This window comes from Ambystoma mexicanum, chromosome 2q (assembly GCF_040938575.1).
Source record: "Ambystoma mexicanum isolate Mex_15411 chromosome 2q, UKY_AmexF1_1, whole genome shotgun sequence".
Classification (NCBI taxonomy): domain Eukaryota; kingdom Metazoa; phylum Chordata; class Amphibia; order Caudata; family Ambystomatidae; genus Ambystoma; species Ambystoma mexicanum.
This window is the reverse complement of record NC_090924.1, coordinates 716024659-716037892: the sequence shown is the minus strand read 5'-3', so window position 1 is coordinate 716037892 and position 13234 is coordinate 716024659. Positions and strand designations below refer to the sequence as shown.

Sequence of the window (13234 nt, the reverse complement as noted above, 5' to 3'; positions counted from 1 at the left end):
TGAGGCCCAATGTCTGCCAATACGGATAAATAGATCCATAACATTACAGTGTACCTTTGCATTTCCTCGATTGCACAGAGAAAGACATAGGCCTAATGATAACCCTTGAAATGTTCACATAGCACTCGCACAATCTGTGGGCTGTACAAACTAGATGATCTGACAGGTTGATGAGAGTAGCCCAATGATTGTACAAAATGCTCCATTCGAAGGCTACTAGCAACGTTTGTGTACCCGCAGCCACCTCCATGAGACAGCCCAGGCGGATTTATGTACTACTCACTACTATTTATTTATACACCATTTATTGTCAAGAGTGATTGGGGTTAAAATACGTTGATAGACCGCACCTTCGTGTTGTACCAGGTGTCATGGGCCCATAAACCTTATTAAATTGCTTTTCTGTACTCGGGCCTTTAACTCGGTCTGCAGAGATTATAATACCAGAAACGCCCTTGGACCTTTTCTATAAAACTTAAATAGGGCATTGGATTGTTGGCAGTTTAATTGGATACAATGTACTGCCAGAGGGAGATAATGGCTGTAATAAGTCCTTTGTCCCAAAGTGTCAACGTTCCTGCTTTCTCTCTCCATGTTTTAAGCAGTACATTCTACCCTCATCGGGTGAAATGTTGTAATAGCCACAATGCCACCATCCTCGAGCAATTACCAGGTGCTGAGGTCCTTTGGCCCTCATTAATGCCCTTGCTTCACTCAGTCCTTAAACCTGGGCTGAGGGCTGTTACTACCTGGCAATGCCCTCCGAATGTGAAATGATTGCTAACTTCCAACATGGTGTGACATGGTATCATCTGTCTTGTGGAGTTCACAACCTAACTTTAGTTATAGTTGCAGGTGGACACATTTCTGAAGATCTTAGTCCAGTTGCAGAGAACTCATAAAATATAGACCCAGTGGAGTAGTACTTGCTATTATACCATCCCAGCAGCATTCCCAAAATTGACCTCTTCTTCGAGTCTTCCTTTTAAGTCCGTGTTTTACTTTCATAGTCAGCATTTGAGAAAAAAACTCAGTTTTAGCGAAGTAAAAAACATACAGGGAAGACAGTCTGACTTGTGAAGAAGAACATGCAGTATAATGCAAACATTTGCAAAGGTAAGTTATTATGTTTTGCTAAAATAATGTACAGATGTAATTAAGTTAATTCACCTTTTTAATCTAAGGAACAAATACACAATTATAAAAGCCAGTGAAAATGGCCATGGAAAACAAACATTAGATCAACTGAAGGTATACAAGAATGACCTCCTCTAACCTTGCAAACAGGCAGACAAGCACACCAGGAACTACATATCATGAATGCACCTTTACCAATCCAAGTGGAATTGTATACAGCTCTAAATTCAGATGAACTGGTCCTCAGTGCTGTGATTGGTGTTATGCACATGTGGTACTTGCTTGACCTATGTTGAAAGGATTAGGAACTAAGTCATACCTTGTGGACCCACTTTTGTAATTTGCGTTATACTTGTAAGGAAATGTCTTAATTACTGCCAATACCTAGAACGAAGGTCCAAAGAAACGTCTGCCCACTGGTTTTTACAGAACAAGAGGTAGAACCTGTATTGTACTCCCAGAAGGCAGGAAAAGTTCCCACCCAATACAATCCAGATAGGTTTTTATCCAAATGAGCCAGTGGTTTGGATCCTTTTTAATTGCTTTGCTTAATGTTATTAACATCTCACATATGATTCTGACCCACCTTAGTTCCTCATTCTTGCCTGGCATCATCTCGGCGGTGCTTAAGCTGCTCATATTCCATGCATCTTCTTTGCCTCCCCACGGCCAAATGAAATCACACCAACCAAAGTAATCTATTTCGAATTGGGTAAGCTCAGTGCCAGGGATTCATGTGATATAATTAAGCATTATTGCCCGGATCTATCACGCGAGTCGATACTGGAGCCCATGTATAGATCAATTTGCAATTACACAATGCTAAGTATATTGTATCTGGCAGTGGCTATGTTTTTTCCGTACAGTTTCATTATTCCTTTTACAGCCTCGTTTCGTGGGTCCTTTCTTCTTATTAAGAACACGCAGCAAATCCGTATAGGTCAGCACTTTTCCCGATCTCACTCCACACTGGAGTAGCCGCAGCGACGGGCCACTGGATCAATGGCAGCTTTTCATCAGTGCCTTTCATTAGAGGAGATTTGTTCCAATGTGCTAAGGTTAGGCTCAGCAGAACACCCCAGGGTCACAAAAAGGTATGGTCAGCAGAAGCAGTGTTTATACAGGGGAAGTGCTGCCTGTCTCCTCTCTCTTCGGAAACGTAAATAAAAACTCTCTTCCTTTAAGCCGGAGATAGTCAATGTTTTCAGAGAAAGTCTGTTTTTCTGGTGTGTTCAACCCATGGCTGTATTTGTATTTTGAAAATCAAGGTTTTTCCAATAATCATCTCTTGCAAGGGCTTTGCACGAGGAGAGTTGATTTTCACAGACATTTCTTAACGTTATACTTATGAAGTGATGAAAGACTGCTTCTATTGTGAGATTGTGTTTATAAAAATGCAACCATACTGGATATGTGTGGCACCCTTCAGGAATGAATTGATGCAATTGTCGTTTTCAAATGACTACCTGAAGCATTGTGGAGTCATTTCACAATGACCGCAACTGTTGTGTTATATTGGTGGAGTCCTGCAGGCTTCTCACAGAGTCCCCCCTCCTCCCCATCCCTGGGAAACACAAATAACCAGCTTTAAAAGGACACATTTTAAAGGTGAGAACTTAATGCAACAAAACCACTGAAATTCAAGTATTCAGCCATGTGCTCCTAATATTTTAAAACACTAATAGGCCTTTACCAGTGGATACAGCTTTCAACTGAGTCCACTGTATATTATGTACACTGATCAGGCACTAGCCATGGACTTTAGCACAATACTGGCCATTGGCCACAATCTTTTGCTGTGCCCACTACATATTCTAACATATAAATGGGCCACTAGCCAAGGCCTTTGAACTTGAGCAGTTTGTACATCTTTTGGTCATGCCCACTGTATATTTTAAAGTAATAATAAGCGATGGCCTTTGGCTGTGCCCACTTTGTATTATACAACACTAACCAGCCACTAGCTAGGGCCTTCGGCCGTGCCCACTGCATATTATATACACTAACCAGCCACTGGTCACGGTCTTCAACACAATACTAGCCAGTGGCCATGGCCTTAGGCTGTGCAGACTGTATATTCTAACATATTAATGGACACCAGCTATGGCCTTTAGCCATGGCCCCTGACTACAGCTTTCAGTGTTGCCCACTGTATATTTTAAAACAGTGATGGGCAACTAGGCATGGCATGCACATTGGTATTTTTGAACCCTAACCGACCACTAGCTATGGCCTTTGGTGCTTGCCAGCCTTTGTCATGGCCAAGTACACGGCTTAAATTGTTGCTAAGGTAATCCAAGTTTTCATGAGCTAACTTATACATGTTATGTCTAATTCCATTATTGGTGTAATCAGTTTTATACAATGTAACTAGTGCTGTCACCAGTGATCTATCAGTGATGTGATTTGTAATGTCATCAGTGTTCTCGTACAACATGTAATTAGTGATTTTATCAGTGATGTGATCTGTGATGTCATCATTGTGGACATACGCTGCGCAACAGGGAGCACAAAGATAAGGTGGCTTTAGCTGAATTTTAGGGGTTTTGTTGCGTGAAGTTCTCACTTTAACGTCCCTGCAACTAATGTTTTTTCCTTGAATTTTAAGGGTTTTGATATTCCATAGATTTTTAGAATGCCTCCAGACCACTAGCATGGTCTTCGGTCATGGTCAGTGAACACGGCCTTTGGCTGTGCCCACTGTCCATTTTAAAATGGTACCAGACCACTAATCATGGCCTTTGGCCATGGCTGGTGGGCACGGCCACTCTGCATTTTATAACACATGCAACCCATCGCTCAAAGACGTTCATCAATCACAAGCTTAGTTTGACCTGTTTTGACAGAGGTATTGTTATGTATAAAAGAATGCAGGCTTTGAGAACGCACAATGTTTTGAGGCAATGAGCAGTGACATTAAATTATTTGCCATGGACCACACACTTTGGTTAAGCAGTGTGCTCCAAGCCCCTTGTTTTATGCCCGGTCTCTTGGTGACTACTGTGATGCATAGCCCAACCCCAACTAACCACATTTATGCAGCACAAAAACGGGGAAAAAAATACTGGCTGCCAGAATAGCATATGCCCAGGTACTTTCTGCAGGCATAGCGAAAATCAAAAGCTGGCACCCATGAATATATGTACAGTAAGTGAACATATTTCTTTAAGTGAATTATAGTAAGGTAGTTAATTTGACCTTCCCCTTAGAAGAAAGTGCACAAGACAAAATAGCATTGGACTTTTAAAAAAAGTAATGCACACCAGATAAATAACCAGCGAGAGGAAATGTTCCAATAAATATGCTGGCAAAGTATAAAAGAAGCTCATATTCCCTGGCAAACAAAATCCCAAGGTGAAACAAGTGCATGTGGTATTGTGGGTAAGCGTATGCGCTGGGAACATGACAAGCTGAGTAAAATCATGTTAGCCAGATACTTGAGCAAGTTTGGCAACATCAAAGTACCCCGTGTGTTGCATCCACCCTCTGAGAAAATGTTACACTCTTCATCCACATGTACCCTTTACTTGTGCCCTGAAAAACAGCCACAATCAGGGGAGAATAACTGCACCAGTATCCAGGATGTTAAGCTCTCTTGCCATATCATGGTCAAATACTCATGACTTACTTGTCCTCTCATATTTTCCCCTCCTCACCTTAATGTCTGGCTTTCAACAACACTCTGCTTTATAAGGAGAACTTGAAGAGTACACATTCCATAGAGTCACTCAAATATATAAATCCTTATTGAACTATGTTAGGCAAAACGTGTACAATTGTGCCATTAACCCCCCCCCAACCCCTCTTGAATGGTAGACTACAAATACCAGAATGCAATTCAGCTAAAAGCAAATAAAATGGTCTCTGAGTTCAAAACTTTCAAGGACTGGTAGTATCACAGTTTTTTAGAAAAAAAGCAGATGCCATGTATTTTCGCACTGTGTTATGAGATATTTAAAATGAAAAAACCACACAGCGCCAGACTGTGGACTGTCTCCCATCCATGCAGTAACTGAGACAAACCCTGCTTAGCTTCAAAGTGAGGAAGGGGCCAGTGCCGCCAGGCCATGTTGGCCTAAATGGTCTTGTAACTTTGCTTCACTTATTAGGTACCAGGGCATGGGGGGCTGGCCTTTTCCTTGCTTTGAAGCTAAGCAGGGTCCATCCGGTTTTTCCCCCTCCAGCGCTATCTGAAATGTCGTCAGGCCTAGTAGGATAGTCACTTGTTTTGTTCCTCTCCCTCCTCCGCTCTCCCTAACCTCGTGTAATTCTCCGGCTCTACCAGAAATGTCATCAGGCCTACTATGGTAGTCGCCTGTCTGTTCCCATTTCCTTCCTATCTGTGTCTTAGCACTTGCACTATCTGAAATGTCACTAGGCCGAGTACGATAGTTAATTTCACATTCTTGTTGTTCATGGGCTGTAAGAATGTTTTGTATTTTCCCTCCCTTGTCGTGAAGCGCTTTGAAACACATTATGTATAGGCGCTATATAAATAAACTATTATATCATATCATACATGCATGGGAGACCAGAGTCTCCAGTGATGATTCACCCCGGATATCACTGTAGCTGAATAAATATCTATTTTTTTAATTATGTATAAAAGATTGCAGGCTTTGAGAACCCCCAAAGTTTTTAGTTAATGCACTGTGCGATTACATTATTTGCAGTGGATCACACAATTTGGTTAAGCAGCGAGCTACAAGCCCCGTGCTTTATGGCCGGTCTCTCTGTGACTGTTGTGATACATCGCACAACCGGAAACTTTATGTTGAACACTGTTTTGTTGGTTGTTACCCTCCCTACACTTTGTATAGATGTGATGTGAGGGTATAGGTTTTGGACACAGGCAGATTCCTAAATTGGACACTTTGACTTTCCTTAGTTTTGTTTTGGTAGGGAAATCCCACCATAGTATAGGGCAAGATAGGCCTTTTTCCATCCTGACTTTTTAAGTTAATAAAGTATTTGTGTTCATTCAGAACCTGTTGTCTGTGCCTTACTCCAAGATGCCTTCCAAGAATGCTGTTTGATCTGAAGGAAATGTGATCCATGGTCCAAAAGGTTGATATGATCTAAGGAGTTAATCTGAAAAGTACTGTCTCATACTTATTAACACAACCATCATTTTCCTCAACAAGAATTGGAGCTGTGGTGGAAGCAAATGGCCTCTACTTGTGTTGCACCCATAATATGTCCCATGTTACAGTACTGAGATCAGTCTGCAATATTTGAAGAATGAAGTTGAGGATCCTGACAAGGTACCGTAGCAAACGTTCCTCTCCAAGCATTACCAGATACCTGCTGGAGCTGCAAAATAAAATGAAGTGGTTCCTGTGTTCGCCGGGGTTCCAAACCTGTCAGGAAAACCTCGACAGCAGCTCAGAATATAAGACCTATTAGATAGGAAAGTAGGCCTGGCTCTATTCTAAATGTGTCCTGGTATTTATGTGGCCTATCTGATACAATCAATCCTTGAATAACTACAATTGATGTTTGCCAAAATCCAAGGGAGGGTGATTGTGAAAGTGCTTTTGAACATTCAAGAGCAAGTTCGATTAATATGTGACACAGCCAAGGCACTATTACTGCAGTTTCAATTACTGGAGATGTGACCATGGAAGATCATTAAAATGTATATTTTGTGGTGTCCTAAAGTAAGGAGTCAGACAAAGACTGAAAAATGCCTATCTTTCCCTATCCCTAATCGGTTTCCCCTACGTAACTAAAGAATAACTTTGGTGCTCGTCATCAGGGTGCTTGTCGAACTCAAAGTGTCCGTTCACTGTCCAAACTACCCTAACCTAACCACTGACAAAAGACATTAACATGAAGAGTTCCACTTCCTGTAACCATTCTTATCAATCATTGCATTTCTTCCCAGGTGTCTCTTAGGGTTTGCTTAAATGTCACACACTCCTTTTGGTTTCAATATACAGTTATTTCTTGCTTTTCTGTTCCCATGGCGTCCTCGGTTTCTTCTAACACTCTAACAAAGGAGACTTTTTTCCTGGTACTCTCTGGCCTTAGTATCCCTCTTGAGGCTAGAGTGTTGAGGAAGACTGCTCCTGATACATTATTCTCTTTTAATCTCTCTGGCATAACAACTGAGATAAGGAAGATCACTTATGATACAATCTCCACACTTGGTTCTTCTGTCACCATTCTGGAGACGAGGGTGATTACTCCAGAGGCGTTCTTTCAATTTGATATTCTTGATCCCGCTATTGAGACAATGGAGATTACTCCCAATGTCTTCTTTATATTCAGTTCTTCTGGCACAAAGACTGAGATGAGGGAGATCACTCCCAATGTATTTGGTACTTGGGCAAAAACTGGGATGAGGGTTATTACTCTTGATGCCTTCTTTACATTTAGTATTTCTGGCACAAAGACTGAGGCGAGGGAGATCACCTCTGATGCATTTGGTATGCTGCGATAAAGACTGAGACCAGGGAGTTTACTCCTGATGACGACGTTACATTTGGCATCCTTCCCCAACCCCTAGCGGGTCTCCCATGACTCCTGTTACCACTTCTCAAGTGGGTACACATCACTGGTTCTTGCTGGGGTGTTGGGTCACTGCATTCCTGCTGAATGCCCTCCTTGCTTGTAATTTCACTCCCTGTTGACGTGCTTTGGCTCTGCAGGCTCAACGGTCAGCCATTGTCAGCGCAGATAAAGAACCGCTTGGTTCACCTACTCGCGGTCACGGCACCGTTGGTTGGTTCCCAGCATCCAGGCAGGCCTTCTCTGGGTCAGCCTGCAAAGGACTTCTGCAACTGGAAGTTTTCTTGCCCGGTGTAGCTTCTTGCTTCCAGGTTCAAACTTCCCGACTCTACCAGGCTTCATGCCTGCTTCGCACCTCATTGAGTGCTTTCTCCATTTCTATATCAGACATCTGGGTCCTCACCCGGTGGAGTATCATAGTCCTTAGTTTGTGTCCATTGTGTATTCTTCACACCTCCTATGGGCCTCCTCTTCCCAGTACCTTCTGCACTTGGCAAAGTAGTAGTTTGTATAACTCCACCAATCTTCTTCACAGTATTCTTAGAGGATTACATCAGATCAGACAGTGTGTTTATAGTTGGACTTCCCTGTCTTGATGGTATCAATTCTTACAGGATGAAAGGAAGGAGTAATGCAACAACATAGAGTATTGCTTTCAGATTGTTCCCCTCAGTAGACTTTATGGGTTTCATGATCTCAAGGGCAAGAGTGGTAGGGAGTTCCAATATGGAATGGGAGTCCCTATCCACATGAGGGCAGTCTCTCCTGTGAGGTCCCACTTTCCACCATCCCTAGGGGGAATATCACATAGTGGACTCACCTCCCTAGCCTCACAGGTAAGGGATCCCCCTTTGGGAGAAGTGAGGTGATCCCATGAATCGTCACAATATATAGGATAGTAAGTTGTTTTGTGTAAGGCTAGATGAGATGGTAAAGAAATCCTATGAAGGCAGGGCATATTCTGACACGTTGGGGGTATCGATTGTCCCCTCCAATGAAACCGACCATTAGGTTCAAGAATAACAGAACATTTAGGAAGAACAGGTTTTGCAAGAGCCCAATTAAGAGCTAATACCAAAGGATTCTGGTATCACCTGGATGTGGATTCTGAAGGGTTATCAACGAGTGAAAGTCCTCCAGAGAATGCTAGAGGGTCTTCTCAAAAAGTCATGGGGTTGCAAAATCACCCTCAGTGAGATGGTATGTCCAGACACGGATCCTGAATTTGATCTGTCTATAGTCCCAAGCTCATACACACGGATAATGCCCAAGAGGGCCAGAAGATGTCTGAGAATATGTGTGGTCTTGTTGAAAACAAATATGACCTACCAGCCCCAGCTGGAATTCCCCTTTTCGGAAAAGATCAAGCCTAACTTTACATAGGTTGGATTGATTCCTAGCCCACTGCCTGTATTAAAGAGTGATCAAAGTGTTGTCATCACTTTCTAATGTTGCACGGTCACCCTACAAGGGATTGATATGACCAGACTTGGGTCAAGCACCTATTGTTCCTAGAATCATAAGCAACACCTCAAAGATGATTCCAAAATGTGTCTGGGGTTACTTGTGGTATTCCTTGTAAAGAAGTAGATCAGGATGGGCTTGCCCTTTTGGGGTTGGACAAAGCCTGGGTTGTGTTTGTTTTTCCCTTTCTGCAAAGGCACAGCACAAATGATGGGTTTGAATCTTGCTCAGAGAAATTGCCAAGGTTTTGATTAATTCAAAGCTTTTCCATCCACCTCCTTTTTTGATGCAAAAATCACTCTTAGTGGGTTGGGCATGCACATATGTGGCTCATGAGTTTGCTGTGCCTAGAGGCCCAAGCTATGCCTCACTGATGATGCCCAATGAGGCTAACCCTCATCTGGGGTATCTTATGCTCTTGCACAGGGGACATGCTAACCAGTGATCGAAGTGTACGAAAAGAAGTAGTGGAACTATGTTCCCTGCTGGCCTGCCCCCACTGCCCACAAACACTATTGCCGTGCCCCTTCCCACACACAATCCAAACCCCCAAACACATCTGCTGTTTAAGGGAATTTTCAGTGCCGTTTCAAATACTTCCTACACTTTTATTTTACAATGAAAACATTCCAGACCGGTTATTTTTTAAAATAAAAGCAATGAACTAAACTCAATAAAACCAAATTTTATATATATATATATATATATATATATATATACACACAAGTAGAGGAACAGTAAGTGAAACTTAAAAACGAAGTTGAAGAGCAACACTCCCAACCGCTCCCGCCCACTTCGGCCACTGACGTGAAGTTATCAACTAGCAGTTTGAGCTAGACTGTCCCTTTTTGGGTGAGAACAAGCCTGGTTTGCATATATTTTTTTCAATGTATTAATAACACAGCAGATGTAAAAACAATGGTCCAAGATGCCTCCCAGAGCAAATGCCTGTAGTTCTGGTTGGCTCCCAGTTTTCCCTCCATCATCCTTCCATATTGTACGTGCTATGGTTACGACATCACATTCTGCAAAATCCTCATCATCCTCCATTTAAATGATGTTCTTTGTTCATAATATAAATGTTGCGTTTTACTCAAATAGTGCAAGTGCCTATACAAGAGAACTCTGGGCCTCTCACAATGTCCTAATCTAATGCATAGTCTCAGGGATATAGTGGATGAAACAAGTCTTCAGATATAGCAACCCACTCGCATCTTAACTTAACCCACCAAAATAATTTTCGTGCCTTAATTAGGGCACAGGTGAGGCTTAGATCACCCCCATGCACACTTCTGTTTAATGACTATGGACGACAGTGTCATTCAGGCTGCCCCATAGATTCCCAGTGGAATCTTAACAGAATGAATTAACCACTGGAGAGTAGTGGGAGCCCCGGGGAATCTGAAGGGAGGCACTGCAACCTTAAAATAAAGCCCACGCAAGTGCACAACTCAATTTCTCCTTATTTTAGGGGACCATGGGCATTCATCAGCACCGTTCTGGAAATCTAAGGTGGAGATCTAATTTTTATAAATGAGCCCTTTGACATCGGGTAGGAAACCCAGTTCAACATTTTATTTACTATTCTTAAGTTTTTGCATATCAGACAGAAACCATCTGGTTTTGCTGCTAAATCAATGGCAGGAGAACACCGTCTGAAAACTTCTCAATGACTCGGAGTTTCATCGTTTTTCACTTTCAGTTCCTATTACTCGCTGTTGGGCCACAAGCTGCCCATGTGGTGTGGGATGTTTCACCCACGCATCCAAGCCCTGCTACATCATTGTGCATTACTGGCAGCGGAAACATCATAATGGCCGCCGGAAAGCATTCTGCTCACCAGAAATCATCCAAAAATGCACAGTAAAAAATCTGAAGAATAGGCTGCCACCCACTTTTGCCTATATTAGTGAGCACAAGAGGTCACTGCCTAAAACCACCATTGGGCTACACACACAGTAGCCTGAAACCATTTGGGAATAGCAATACTAATTGCTAAAAGCAACCCAGAGCTGTGGGGATTTCATTTTTTTATGTCAAAAATTGCTAAAATTAGGGCTCACCAAAACCACTAAAAAGATCCCACCTCCGTGATGGGGGGTCAACATCATTCTCCCGCAAGAATCTACATGAATCTGAGGTCCACAGAAGTGCATCTATATTTGAACAAAGTATATTTTGAGGATTGCTTACTGGTAAGGCAGTTGTCAAAAATGGGTGCAATACCGGTGCTTTGCACTGACTGGTGCTAGCGATCTAAATTCTGACAGGAGACCTGTATTTCTGAAGCTAAACTGTACCCGGAGTTAGCTGAGACTTCAAAGGCTGGCTGTCCCCGGGAAGTCTTCACACCTAGTCTTCTCAGCAAGAAGGCAGGAAATCACATGGTTCTGTTAATCAGATGGAGAGTGGCACCCTGGACTGATGCCCTGCTAGCAGGAAAAACAGGACAAAGGATTCCTTTGGCTAAATAGGGTATGCTGATTTTGGGTGTGAACTGTCAACACTGCTATGGGGGAAGGCAAGACATCTGATCTATGAGTCAGAGCCAAACTTCTGGAGGCAGGGACAAACCAATGGGTGTACTGAATTGAGAGCAAATTCATGTTTTATTAAATTGCTTATAAAATATTGTATCAAGCTGACAGAAATGTACAATTTGGGGATTCTTAATATGAAAAATGTGCCCACAATTTGAGACTAAGCTGGACGCTGTGGGATGTTCTGAGGCCAAACCCCATAATTATTAATATTGTCACTGCTGTGTTTATGCTAGAAACCTGAGAACTTCCAGTAATATGCGCAGAGAAGGTGTGTACCTCCGTGTAAGTTATTTGCAAAACCAATATGGCAAAACCCACTAAAAGTGCAAAATGTTGTCATTTCTGAACCCAAGCTCGTAGAAACATGTGACTTGAACCGAACTGTACCTTAAGCAATCTGTCATGCAATTTAGGTAATATTAACAAGTGGGGTATTTGTAAATATGTGTTTTATGAAAAAGAAGATATGCTGTACGGACACAAAGGGGAGTGTCCTTTCCTTAAGCCATAAAGATGACACCGGATGACTCATTCTGACTTACTCCTCCGTTCTCCAGACAGGTCACAGTAAATCCTTTAACCTATCAAATCCTCAGTGGGTTGGGCATAGAAATTCAGCCTTCCCACCCACTTTCAAAAGACATAAAAAGAACCACTGAGACCCAGATAGGGACATTCATTTTCCACTCTTCAATCAATTTCTGCGCAGCACTTTGCCGGACGACTTTAAGCCCAGATAGATCCAGAGACCAGACTCTAGAACCCAGCTCTAGAACCTTAAGCTGGGGCCTATCCCAAAAGCTGAACTCTTCTCAGCAGGCCTCAGAATCCAACAACCTAACTAAACTATTCAACATCCGGGCAAGCTGTTTTGCTTCTGTCTAGAACTCTGTGCCAGAACCAGACCCAGAAAGCAGAGCTATATCCAGTATCCCATGCCAGAACCGAGATTCAGAGAGAGCAGTGCCGTATCCAGACCCAGACCGGACCGCTGTGCAGTGCCGATAGCAGACCAGAGGCCGTGCTGAACGCAGAACCCAGAGGGCCTGAGATCTGTCCGGTGGAGAGAGAACCACAGTCCAAACCTGACCAGATCTGTGACGAGGTCCATTCCCTTCCAAAACTAGGAGTGAGTATCTAGAACTGTCCAGAACCCATCTCTTAGTTTAAAGTAATCTTATTCAAACCATTTCAACCTGTCCAGAACTGCATAGAAATCGGGTGTCCATTCTGTGATTTCAAAGCTGCAAAAGTGTCATCTGTCATTCTGAAATATTGACTTCATTTCTGAAAATCTACGTCCACAAAAACGTCTGTATCTTTTGAACCATAAAGCGAGATTTAACTGTCATTTTAAAGCTAAGAACCTAAGCTTTCCAAAGAACCCAATACGACATTCCATCTCCTTATAGTTATTCTGTAATCGTGCTTTACGCACTCGGAAAAAGTGCAGCGAATTGCAAGTTGGCTCAATTTCACCACTTGTAAAAATAGCTGCTTCTTGCTTTCCACTGCTGAAATTCGTTTTCACTCTGATAATCATTCATGAATCATTGCTAGTGTTGACCTGAACTAAT

General features: G+C 42.6%; 1 protein-coding gene across 3 annotated transcripts in view; it reads right to left on the bottom strand.

The window, feature by feature from the left end:
• The window catches only part of DPP6 (dipeptidyl peptidase like 6), a 2034493-nt gene that overhangs the window by 66514 nt on the left and 1954745 nt on the right, over positions 1 to 13234 (bottom strand). The gene's annotated exons all lie outside the window — the stretch shown is intronic.